The 13,731-nt window shown below is 37.8% G+C and overlaps 1 pseudogene; it reads right to left on the bottom strand.

Moving 5' to 3' along the window:
• Positions 1 to 1,426: 1,426 nt before the first annotated feature.
• LOC129635731 (craniofacial development protein 2-like) overlaps positions 1,427 to 13,731 on the bottom strand; it is a 67,823-nt pseudogene continuing 55,518 nt past the window's right edge.

The following is a 13,731-nucleotide window of genomic DNA, read 5'->3' as shown; positions in this document are numbered from 1 at the left end:
AGTCCCTTGGACTGTAAGGAAATCCAACCAGTCCATTCTAAAGGAGATCAGTCCTGGGTGTTCTTTAGAAGGACTGATGCTAAAGCTGAAACTCCAGTACTTTGGTCACCTCATGCGAAGAGTTGACTCATTGGAAAAGACTCTGATGCTGGGAGGGATTGGGGGCAGGAGGAGAAGGGGATTACAGAGAATGAGATGGCTGGAAGGCATCACCAACTTGATGGACATGAGTTTGAGTGAACACCAGGAGTTGGCGAGGGACAGGGAGGCCTGGCATGCTGCAATTCATGGGGTTGCAAAGAGTCGGACACAACTGAGCGACTGAACTGAACTGAATGACACATGACATCTTTCTTTGTGATTGTTTGCTGTTTATCTTCTTTGGTGAAGGGTCTGTTCAAATGTCTTGCTGTTTTTAAAATCGAGTTGTTTTCTTATTTTTGAGTTTTAAAAGTTTTTTGTCTTGATATAGATATCAGTCCTTTTCATATTGACAATATAGTTGACAGGATAATTATGAAACATTTCTCGTCATGTTTTAAAGTTTGACCCAGAGACCTGAGAGACCAGACATTTTATTTTCCCTTCTTTTCTTTACTCCAAACATAAACATTATACCTGCTATGGATATTTTTGGCAACAACTATATTCTATAAATTCCTCATTTATATTTGTGGCCATGGTTTTATTTATTTGTTACAAATTTTTGTACTTTTGCAACATTGGCAGTAAATTCAGATTTTAATTAACATTGAGCCAGCTATGTTTTCACAAAGCACCACAATGGCTGAAAGCTATTATGCCTTATTCTTTTTCTATATTAGATATGACGCTTTTGTGAGAAAGTGCTTTTGAGTTCATGGGTGTTTATAATACTTTCTATTGCTCAACTGCTGCTGCTGCTGCTAAGTCACCTCAGTTGTGTCTGACCCTGTGAGACCCCATAGACGGCAGCCCACCAGGCTCCCCCGTCCCTGGGATTCTCCAGGCAAGAACACTGGAGTGGGTTGCCATTTCCTTCTCCAATGCATGAAAGTGAAAAGTGAAAGTGAGGTCACTCAGTTGTGTCCGACTGTTCTCAATCCCATGGACTGCAGCCCACCAGGCCCCTCCGTCCATGGGATTTTCCAGGCAAGAGTAGTGGAGTGGGTTGCCATTGCCTTCTCCCCTATTGCTCAACATACTTAGTTTAATCCTCTTGTGCTGAGTCGCTTCAGTTGTGTCCAACTCTGTGTGACCCTATGGACTGTAGCCTCCCAGGCTCCTCTGTCCATGAGATTCTCCAGGCAAGAATACTAGAGTGGGTTGCCATGCCCTCCTCCAGATCTTCCTAACCTAGGGATTGAACCCACTTCTCTTAGGTCTCCTGCATTGGCTGGCATGTTCTTTACCACCAGCGCCATCTGGGAAATCCTCTTGTTGGGATCTACATGATGTAATATGCTAGACCATCAGGCTCAGCTAAACCTGAAAAAGAAAAAGAAAAACAGTTTCATGTTAGGTGTGGCTCATGTGAACCTTTACAGCTGGGCCTTTGTAAAATTATTCTAGAATACCTGATTAGTCAGTAAAGATAAATAACTTTTCTTAGCTTGAAAAGTTTATTCACTTTCACTTTTCACTTTCATGCATTGGAGAAGGAAATGGCAACCCACTCCAGTGTTCTTGCCTGGAGAATCCCAGGGACGGGGGAGCCTGGTGGGCTGCCGTATGGGGTCTCACAGGGTTGGACACGACTAAGGTGACTTAGCAGCAGCAGCAGCAGCAGCAGTTGAGCAATAGAAAGTATTATAAACACCCATGAACTCAAAAGCACTTTCTCACAAAAGCATCATATCTAATATAGAAAAAGAATCAGGCATAATAGCTTTCAGCCATTGTGGTGCTTTGTGAAAACATAGCTGGCTCAATGTTAATTAAAATCTGAATTTACTGCCAATGTTGCAAAAGTACAAAAATTTGTAACAAATAAATAAAACCATGGCCACAAATATAAGCTTGAAAAGTTATAAGGAAAGAACATAATGCATGAAATTGATAATAGTTTTGCCACCTGAAGGATACAAGTTAGAAGAAAACTTTATGATTTTAATAAGAACACACGATTGTTGCATTCCCCTCTCACCCGTAGAGCAGTCTCCAGCTTTCTACATGCTTAATTACACTTGGCTTTGGAAGACGTCACATAAGGTCTGAAATGTTCTGCATCACACCTCTGTGGAACTTAAGGAAATTATTTTATTTTCCTTTTCTAGTTTTATTCCAAAAGGGAAATAAAGACTTTAAATTTGAGATTTATGATGGGCTCTTTAAACAGTGGTAACACCTCTGTTAACTGTCTGACTTGCTAGATAGAAAATGTTATAAAGGGTTACATAATATTTCTAAAAGATGCATGATTATAAGACTATGCAGTACAATTATGCACACATGAAATAAAAATGCAGAGTTTATAAGGACTTCTATGAAATGCATATTCCTAAAAATAACAATCCTCACAATATAGACAGAATTCTTTATTTTCCTTAAGCAGAGTTGGATCACTATTTTATAAACATTTAAGGATAGGTGGTTGGTCCTAATTATTTTCTCAGTTCTTGAAGTGTGTAATATTTGCCATATAGCAGGTATTCTATTTAATAACTGCTGAAACAAATAAATTTTATGTAAATAGAACTTCTTCAAATCCTAGAACACTTTTTAGTGTTCATTTTTCCTAGAACACTTAGAAAATGGGAGAAATTATGAATGTTCCACAAAATATTTATGTGCATTATAGTGAAATGTTTCCCTGGTGGTTCAGATGGTAAAAACGTCTGTCTGCAATGCAGGAGACCTGGGTTTGATCCCTGGTAGGGAAGATCCCTGGAGAAGGCAATGGCAACCCACTGCAGTACTCTTGCCTAGAAAATCCTATGGACGGAGTTGCCTGATAAGCTGCAGTCCATGGGATCGCAAAGAGTCGGACACAACTGAGTGACTTGACTTCACTTCACTTCATAGTGAAATGTAGAAATACAAAATTGGAATGTTAAATTACTGCAAGGCTTTGGAAGTAGTGTAACATATTTTGTTTTAACTACATGCCTCAGTACTCACCACATAAGATATCCCACTGTGTTGATTATATGATAGTCAATATTATTATCAAATGCTCTTTATTTTGAAAGAATCTTGAAATTATCCAAATAATTTAGTAAACACATACTCTAAATTCAAATTTGTCAGGCCAAATAATATACTTTGAATATTTTATTTAGGTGGAGACATTTTATTCTTTAAAGTATTTCTCAGTCTCAGCTGTATTTAACGAGACATTAGCAAAAACCATTGATGAAAGTGAAAGAGGAGAGTAAAAAAGTTGGCTTAAAACTCAACATTCAGAAAACTAAGATCATGGCATCTGGTCCCATCACTTTATGTCAAATAGAAGGGGAAACTGGAAACAGTGACAGACTTTAATTTTGGGGGCTCCAAAATTACTGCAGATGGTGACTGCAACAATAAAATTGAAAGGCGCTTGCTCCTTGAAGAAAAGTTATGATCAACCTAGACAGCATATAAAAAACCAGAGACATTACTTTGCCAACAAAGGTCCATCTAGTCAAAGCTATGGTTTTTCCAGTAGTTCTGTATGGATGTGAGAGTTGGACTATAAAGAAAGCTGAGTGCTGAAGAATTGATGCTTTTGAACTGTGGTGTTGGAGAAGACTCTTGAGAGTTCCTTGGACTGCAAGGAGATCCAACCAGTCCATCCTAAATGAAATCAGTCCTGAATATTCATTGGAAGGACTGATGGTAAAGCTGAAACTCCAATACTTTGGCCACCTGATGGGAAGAACTGATTCATTTGAAAAGACCTGATGCTGGGAAAGATTGAAGGCAGGAGGAGAAGGAGACAACGGAGGATGAGATGGTTGGATGGCATCATTGACTCAATGGACATGAGTTTGAGTAGACTCCAGGAGTTGGTGATAGACAGGGAGGCCTGGCGTGCTGCAGTCCAAGGCGTCGCAAAATGTCCGACATGACTGAGCGACTGAACTGAACTGAACTGATCACTTCTGACTTTTGTCTCAAGTCTTTTGAGAAAAACAATTGGATAAAAGGGGAAATTGTTTTGCTAGATTCAAGTAAGTAATGTAAAAGATCATTTTGATTCTCACATATTGTCTGATTCTTATGAGAGCATGACATGGGCTTCCCTGGTGGCTCAGACTGTAAAGAATCTCCTTGCAGAGTGGGAGACCTGGGTTCAATTTGTTAATATGGATGATCCCCTGGAGAAGGGAATGGCTACCCACTCTGGTATTCTTACCTGGAGAATTCTACAGATGGAGGAGCCTGACAGGCTACAGCCCATGGGGTCACAAAAAGTCGGACAGGACTGCATGACTAACACTAATAAAATAAGATAGTAGATGTAAAATGCCTTGCCCTATACTAATGCAATATTTGTTTAAAGATGTTATTTTTGTCAGTTTTAAGTGGAGCTATCCTTCTTTTAGAGTCAGTACTCTAAATTGTTACATTAAAATTAGAGATAATGCATTGGAATACACATCAGCTTCCAACCCATCTTTATAATAGCATCTCTAACACTTGCCCTTTGACCTGCTAGAAAGGGTTTTCTGATATACTGCATATTGGTGATACATAAAACATTGCCAATATATTAATTATACTTTCCTTCTTATAAAGAAAGGTTAGTTTTTAAGTTGATTTTAAATTTCAAGTTGACCAATAAATTTAAATTTAAATAGAATGTCATCTTAGCATAGAGTCCTACAGTCATGGTAACTAAAAGTATTTCACATTTGGATAGGTACCAATCAAGATCTGCTGCTTTATTTTTAGTAACTTTGGCTTGAACTCTCCTAGAATTCATAATTTCAGTTGTTAGTTTCTAAGAAATATTTGTATTTTGCATTAGTTTCAACTGATGATAGAATATTGCATAAATGGATTGCATCACCTGAACTATGTACAAATATAAAAAATATTATTTAGATATAAGAGAAATTATAGGTAAACTCATGCTGTCAAAGCATATCACATAAATTCAAACTAACAGCCAACGTACCTGTGTGAGGGCATCCTTACAGCACCAATTCCATATGCTTATGAGTGAAATCACTGCACATAAATGTTCATATCAATGGTAGTATTTTACTTTTGTAGCTGAGATATGTTAGTGCCCTTTGGTTTGGTTTGATTTTCTATTTTACCTACCCGCATTATGATTTTGGGGAGGGAGGAGGAGAGAGGATATATAAAAGTTTACACTTATTATGTTAGGTAACTTCATCTTGTTCTAAATGTGCTTCCCTCCCTCTCTCTCTAACCCTTATATTTGAAATGCATTGTTGAAAGTAGCATTTTTCCTTCTCTTGCCAAGAGGTTTGGGGACTAAAAACATGCAATTCCAAGCAAAGGATAAGGAGAGAAATGAAGTATTTTTGAGCTGAAGGGTATCATTAACTGAGACACCACTGAGATTGCAACAGTTCAACACCACTATGTCAACCAAAAAAAAAAAAGAGTTCAGATACTGTGAAGGAATCAGTCTTTAAAGGAAAGATGAGCAATATTAGAAAAAATCCTGAAAAAAGATATAACTTTTCTGGTTGATAGTACAAATCATGAATAAATCATATACTGCCAGGGAAACATGAAAATCAGTTAGTATCTAGGATGTTGGATGCTGAATTCTTAAAGGAAAAAAAAAGTGATAAACATGTCCCTTGCATTTCCTACAGCAGTAAAAAGAACTAATCATTGAAATTGTTGACTTCTATTGTACTCTAGTAGGAATATGTTGTTTTCTGAAGGCTAGATTACTTATTTATGTTTTAGAAATTTATTCACTGTGGCTTTAGTCAATGTCTTTTTTTTATCCCAGATGATTGTGTAACAATGTCAAGCATGTCCACAGATCTATTGCATATCTTAAACCAAAACTTGCTCTCAGTTAATTATTGAAATTTTTTATTGATAGTTAACTATTAATTTCTCCTAATGACATTTTTGACTTTCTAAATTATTACATAACCAAAGGTGTTCATTTTTCACTTACAAGGAGTAGAGAAATTTGATATTTTTCCCATCCAGGAAGGAGTAGGGGATAAGCAAAAATCTCACAGGAAAGTGAGATGAAAATGCTGGAATAATTTCAATATCCAACAATTAGTAAACATAGAATTCCCTAATTTTATTTGTAATTAGATTAATTCCTATTATTTAATAAATAAAATTACTTGTATATACATATGCATGTAAACTCAAATCCAAATTATGAACTTCCCACAGCATCTGCATAGGCATTTTTTTGTTGCTTTCACTGTCTTTTCTCCACTCTTAGATTTGAAGCTCTTTGATGCTTTCTGTTGACCCTATTCTTAAGCATTTGACATAGTTACCAAGCATCAGTAGACCATATATTTGGAATAAAATGAAAACAAGAGCTGAAAATGTTCCCATGACTGCTACAACTCATGACAGAGTTGAAGATGTACCTTTTGGACATAAATAGATGGAAGTTGAATAAATGCCAGGGCTTGGTTTGAAGCCATACCTTCTTTCATTATTTCTTATTCCGGCATAGAAAACTCCAAAAATTAAGCTTCTACAACTTCTCCTAAAAACTATTATCCTCCTCAAACTATTCCAAAAATATGCAGAGGAAGGAAGATTCAGAGCTCATTCTATGAGGCTAGCATCACCCTGATACCAAAACCAGACAAAGATATCACAAGAGAGAAAATTACAGGCCAATATCACCAATGGACATAGATGCAGATGCAAAAATCCTCAACAAGATATTAGCAAACCAAGTGTAACAATACATCAAAAGAATCATACAACATGATCAAGTGTATTTAACTCAGGTATACAAGCATGGTTCAATGCTTGCAAATCAATATGGTACATCACATTAACAAATTAAGGAATAAAAAATATACGATCATCTCAGTAGATGCAGGAAAAAGCTTGCAACAAAATTCAACTTCCTTTACGATAGAAAGTCTCTAGGAACTGGATATAGAGGAAACATCAGATCAGATCAGTCACTCAGTCGTGTCCAATTATTTGCGACCCCATGAATTGCAGCATGCCAGGCCTCCCTGTCCATCACCAACTCCTGGAGTTCACTCAGACTCATGTCCATCGAGTCAGTGATGCCATACAGCCATCTCATCCTCTGTCATCCCCTTCTCCTCTTGCCCCCAATCCCTCCCAGCATCAGAGTCTTTTCCAATGAGTCAACTCTTCGCATGAGGAGGCCAAAGTACTGGAGTTTCAGCTGTAGCATCATTCCTTCCAAAGAAATCCCAGGGCTGATCTCCTTTAGAATGGACCGGTTGGACCTACTTGCAGACCAAGGGACTCTTAAGAGTCTTCTCCACCACAGTACAAAAGCATCAATTCTTCAGTGCTCAGCCTTCTTCACAGTCCAACTCTCATATCCATACATGACCACAGGAAAAACCATAGCCTTGACTAGATGAACTTTTGCTGACAAAGTAATGTCTCTGCTTTTGAATATGCTATCTAGGTTGGTCATAACTTTCCTTCCAAGGAGTAAGCGTCTTTTAATTTCATGGCTGCAATCACCATCTGCAGTGATTTTGGAGCCCAGAAAAATAAAGTCTGACACTGTTTCCACTGTTTCCCCATCTATTTCCCATGAAGTCATGGGACCGGATGCCATGATCTTCGTTTTCTGATTGTTGAGCTTTAAGCCAACTTTTTCAGTCTCCACTTTCACTTTCATCAAGAGGCTTTTGAGTTCCTCTTCACTTTCTGCCATAAGGGTGGTGTCATCTGCATATCTGAGGTTATTGATATTTCTCCTGGCAATCTTGATTCCAGTTTGTGTTTCTTCCAGTCCAGCATTTCTCATGATTTACTCTGCATATAAGTCAAATAAACAGGGTGACAATATACAGCCTTGACATACTCCTTTTCCTATTTGGAACCAGTCTGTTGTTCCATGTCCAGTTCTAACTGTTGCTTCCTGACCTGCATACAAATTTCTCGAGAGGCAGGTCAGGTGGTCCAGTATTCCCATCTCTTTCAGAGTTTTCCACAGTTTATTGTGATCCACACAGTCAAAGGCTTTGGCACAGTCAATAAAGCAGAAATAGATGTTTTTTCTGGAACTCTCTTGCTTTTTCCATGATCCAGTGGATGTTGGCAATTTGATCTCTGGTTCCTCTGCCTTTTCTAAAACCAGCTTCAACATCAGGAAGTTCACGGTTCACATATTGCTGAAGCCTGGCTTGGAGAATTTTAAGCTTTACTTTACTAGCATGGGAGATGAGTGCAATTGTGCAGTAGTTTGAGCATTCTTTGGCATTGCTTTCCTTTGGGATTGGAATGAAAACTGACCTTTTCCAGTCCTGTGGACACTGCTGAGTTTTCCAAATCTGCTGGCATATTGAGTGCAGCACTTTCACAGCATCATCTTTCAGGATTTGAAAGAGCTCAACTGGAATTTCATCACCTCCACTAGCTTTGTTCGTAGTGATGCTTTCTAAGGCACACTTGACTTCACATTCCAGGATGTCTGGCTCTAGGTCAGTGATACACCATTGTGATTATCTGGGTTGTGAAGATCTTTTTTGTACAGTTCTTCTGTGTATTCTTGGCATCTCTTCTTAATATCTTCTGCTTCTGTTAGGTCTATACCATTTCCATCCTTTATCGAGCCCATCTTTGCAGGAAATGTTCCTTTGGTATCTCTGATTTTCTTGAAGAGATCTCTAGTCTTTCCCATTCTGTTGTTTTCCTCTATTTCTTTGCATTGATCGCTGAAGAAGGCTTTCTTATCTCTTCTTGCTATTCTTTGGAGCTCTGCATTCAGATGCTTATATCTTTCCTTTTTTCCTCTGCTTTTCACCTCTCTTATTTTCATAGCTATTTGTAAGACCTCCCCAGACAGCCATTTTGCTTTTTTTGCATTTCTTTTCCATGGGGATGGTCTTGATCCCTGTCTCCTGTACAATGTCATGAACCTCATTCCATAGCTCATCAGGCACTCTATCTATCAGATCTAGGCCCTTAAATCTATTTCTCACTTCCACTGTATAATCATAAGGGATTTGATTTGGGTCATACCTGAATGGTCTAGTGGTTTTCCCTACTTTCTTCAATTTAAGTCTGAATTTGGCAATAAGGAGTTCATGGTCTGAGCCACAGTCAGCTCCTGGTCTTGTTTTTGCTGACTGTATAGAGCTTCTCCATCTTTGGCTGCAAAGAAGATAATCAATCTGATTTCGGTGTTGGCCATCTGGTGATGTCCATGTATAGAGTCTTCTCTTGTGTTGTTGGAAGAGGGTGTTTGTTATGACCAGTGCATTTTCTTGGCAAAACTCTATCAGTCTTTGCCCTGCTTCATTACGTATTCCAAAGCCAAATTTGCCTGTTACTCCAGGTGTTTCTTGACTTCCTACTTTTGCATTCCAGTCCCCTATAATGAAAAGGACATCTTTTTTTGGGTGTTAGTTCTAAAAGGTCTTGTAGGTCTTCATAGAACCGTTCAACTTCAGCTTCTTCAGTGTTACTGTTTGGGGCATAGACTTGGATGACTGTGATATTGAATGGTTTGCCTTGGAAACGAACAGAGATCATTCTGTCATTTTTGAGATTGCATCCAAGTACTGCATTTCAGACTCTTTTGTTGACCATGATGGCCACTCCATTTCTTCTGATGGATTCCTGCCCGCAGTAGTAGATATAATGGTCATCTGAGTTAAATTCACCCATTCCAGTCCATTTCACTGCAATAAAATAAAGACTTATTACAATGGCATACACAAATGAAAGTATCAGTCACTCAACCATGTCTGACTCTTTGCGATCCCATGGACTATATGCCACCAGGTTCCTCTGTCCATGGGATTCTTCAGACAAGAAAACTGGATTGGGTAGCCATTCCCTTCTTCAGGGGATCTTCCCAATCCAGGGATCAAACCCAACTCTCCTGCATTGCAGGCAGATTCATTAACATGTGAGCAACTATACATATATATTATATAACATATGTATATAAATATATAACAAACCCACAGAAAACCTCATACTCAATGGTAAAAACTCATTCTTAACCATTACATGCTATTCCTAGTGACAGAAATAGATGCCCAAACATAGAAACAGAGGATCTGAGTCTCATTGTTAACAGAGAAATCCAATAAACAACCCCAGACAGACACAGTACCATATTACTATTGAGGACCCAAATGATACCTTAAAAAAGACCCCTTTAAATGGGATAACTTTAGTGAGTTTCCCTTCTTTGGTGAGAAAATAAGTAAATAAAATAATTAAAATTAGCATGCAAGTGGGAAAAACACAACTTTTCGCAACAATATTGTTGTTGTTCAGTTCCTAAGTTGTGTTCGACTCGTGACCCCATGGACTGCAGCACACCAGACTTCCCTGTCCTTCACTATCTCCAAGAGTTTGCTAATACTCATGTCCATTGTGTCGGTGATACCATCCAACCATCTCAACCTCTGTTGCCCCCTTCTCCCCCCACCTTCAATCTTTCCCAGCATCGGGGTCTTTTTCAGGAGTCAACTCTTCGAATCAGGTGGCCAAAGTATTGGAGCTTCAGCTTTCAGCATCAGTCCTTCCAATGAATATTCAGGATTGATTTCCTTTAGGATTGACTGGTCTGATCTCCTTGCTGTCCTTTATTTTCCATCAAAGACCTATGTATACAAGTAATTTTGATGCCAACTTTATATAAGGGAAATAAGTATTTGGGGATACAGAGAAGAGGAAAAATCTAAAGATTGCATGCGACTGTCAAGGAATATTTTAAAAAGAGGTACCATTTCAGGTGGGTAGACAAGTAAAGGTAAGAATTTGTTATTTGTAAGAAGGGAGAAGACATTTTCCTGCTAATGCAGGAAAAAGTATGTGCTCTTGATATAAAGTACAAAGTTTGTGTGTAATTTGAGTACTCATTCACCTTTACAAATCATTTAAGTGACCCTACTTTTCTAGGGGTTTCCTTAACTTTTGAACCATGAAATCTGAGTGATTAACAGTTTGAAAGAATTAATTTACATTTTCAAACTGAGACAGAGACATAGGTTTTTATTTTCATTTAGCAACTTACTCCATTAAAATGGACCCCAGCCTTTCAGAGATCACTTCATGGCTTTGTCCTTTTTCCTGCTGATGCAAGTTGCCTCACACTGAATTTAAGGAGACTCAAGGTAGGTTAATTAAATTTGCTGAAGCTCTTTGCAAAGCCACATTGGGGGCAATTTAATTTTTCTTTTCTGTTTAGCTGGTTGAGAAAAGAAATTCAGGCACAACTGTATAAAATACTGTTTTAATTAGATCCAAAGAGAAATGTAGCCTTGGACTCTTACTAAAGTTCCTTAATTATAAAAATTAATTTTAAAAGTCACAGTAACTTTGTTTTCTAAAAGTGAACATATTTGTGAAATTATTTTGCACTGTTTGTGAGAAAAAAGGTAATGACTCAAATTTTGTTTCTTTTATTAATTTTGATCAGTAAACAAAGTCTCAAAGCAAGGCAGGATAATTTTCAGAAACTCCTGCAATAAAAAAAGGAATCAGAAATAAATTCCTATCTTAAACTGTTAAAAGTTTCTAAACAAGACAGGAGAGCCACCCATTATGTATCAAAATAAATTTCTGAAGAAATATTTGAGTGTATCTTTAGGCATTAATGTAGTTTGGTCTCTCCTTTCGAAAGTATGCCTACCTGTCTGTTGCTCAGTCATGTCCCACTCTTTGGAACTCCATGGACTTTCCCGAAGGCTCCTCTGTCCATGGAATTCTCCAAGCAAGAATACCAGAGTGGGTAGCCATTCTCTTCTCCTAACCCAGGGATTGAACCCCTGTCTCCCGCATTGTGGGCAGATTCTTTACCATCTGAGCTACTAGGGAAGCCCTTTCTAAAGTATATTATTTCTTTTTAATAAAGTAAAAACTTCAGTAATAAAGTCCACAGTAAAGAAATTCAGTGCTAAATATTATAATCATCTCTCACATCCCTTCAGATATCTATTATCATTGAAGTTGTCTTTTCTCAATGAGATTGGTGAATGATATCTGTGCCTTGGCAACTTGTACTTTCTTATCCCAACACCCAAGAAAGAAACACAGATCTGTATGTCTGATGAATTACAAAACTCTAATTTTATGGTTTTAGTGTATAAAATTAACTTCAGTTCAGTTCAGTCACTCATTAAAATCATCATGAATTTAGAACACCTTCACCATATCAAGGCACTGTGAGGGGACCAGAATTTTGGCTGTGATTGTATGCACCATAGCCAGCCTAATTGTTTGAACAAAGTCAGTAGCTTTGCCCCTGGTTTAAACACCCAATGTAATACATAGTCAATGAGTATATTACAGCATTAGAAATGACACATTCAAATAGAGATAGATTAGCAAGAGAGAGAGAGGATAGATTTCAGAAAAAGTTTACACATTTACATATACTAATGTAGTCTCACTTTTGTCTTTCATAGTCATACATACATACCCATAAATACATACATAACACAGTCATAAATACATACATACCCATACTCTGCTTTCATCTTACCTTGTGTGAATAGGGCTACAGTTTGATGGTTAGTAATACTTATTAAATTCACTGGATAGATGGATATGTAGATATATAGATAGATAGATAGATGTAGATATATACATGAAGATTTTTTTGAATAGCTACTTGAATTTATCAGTATAGACATGGTTTAAGACAATAGATTTCTATTATTTCTCAGATATTAATTTCTCATAGTTCCCATTAATTTCATTCACTATTTCATGCTTATGACTACAGTCAAAACTTGTCAAAGCATAAGTAAAATAAATTTCATCTCAAATTCTTGTTAATTTTTGAAAATCAAGACTCAGCATTCCATGTTCTTCCATGGGATTTGAAGCCATATGTACACTGAATACATGCTTCATCACCTAGAGCCCATGCAATGTAGAAAAAGTTGCTCAACCACTCTGGGATGCAACATCCAAATCTATAAGAAAGAAGATAACTCATACTTACCCCAACCTATATTATTAGCACTCGTTTCACTCAGAATCACTTATTCCCATATTCTTATGTTTAATTCTTACACTGAATATAAACATTTATAATTATAGATGCATATTTATACCATTCAGTCTATCTCTCAAATTAATTTTCAATTTATTCAATACTAAACCACTCAGTTCAGTTCAGTTCAGTCGCTCAGTTGTGTCCGACTCTTTGCGACCCCATTAATTGCAGCACGCCAGGCCTCCCTGTCCATCACCAACTCCGGGAGTTCACTCAGACTCATGTCCATCGAGTCAGTGATGCCATCCAGCCATCTCATCCTCTGTTGTCCCCTTCTCCTCCTGACCCCAATCCCTCCCAGCATCAGAGTCTTTTCCAGTGAGTCAACTCTTCGCATGAGGTGGTACTTTACTGGAGTTTCAGCTTTAGCATCATTCCTTCCAAAGAAATCCCAGGGCTGATCTCCTTCAGGATGGACTGGTTGGATCTCCTTGCAGTCCAAGGGACTGTTCAAGAGTCTTCTCCAACACCACAGTTCAAAAGCATCAATTCTTTGGCACTCAGCTTTCTTCACAGTCCAACTCTCACATCCATACATGACCATTGGAAAAACCATAGCCTTGACTAGACGGACCTTTGTTGGCAAAGTAATGTCTCTGCTTTTCAATATG

This window comes from Bubalus kerabau, chromosome 21 (genome assembly GCF_029407905.1).
Source record: "Bubalus kerabau isolate K-KA32 ecotype Philippines breed swamp buffalo chromosome 21, PCC_UOA_SB_1v2, whole genome shotgun sequence".
NCBI classification, from domain to species: Eukaryota; Metazoa; Chordata; class Mammalia; order Artiodactyla; family Bovidae; genus Bubalus; species Bubalus kerabau.
This window is presented reverse-complemented; position numbering and strand designations above follow the sequence as displayed.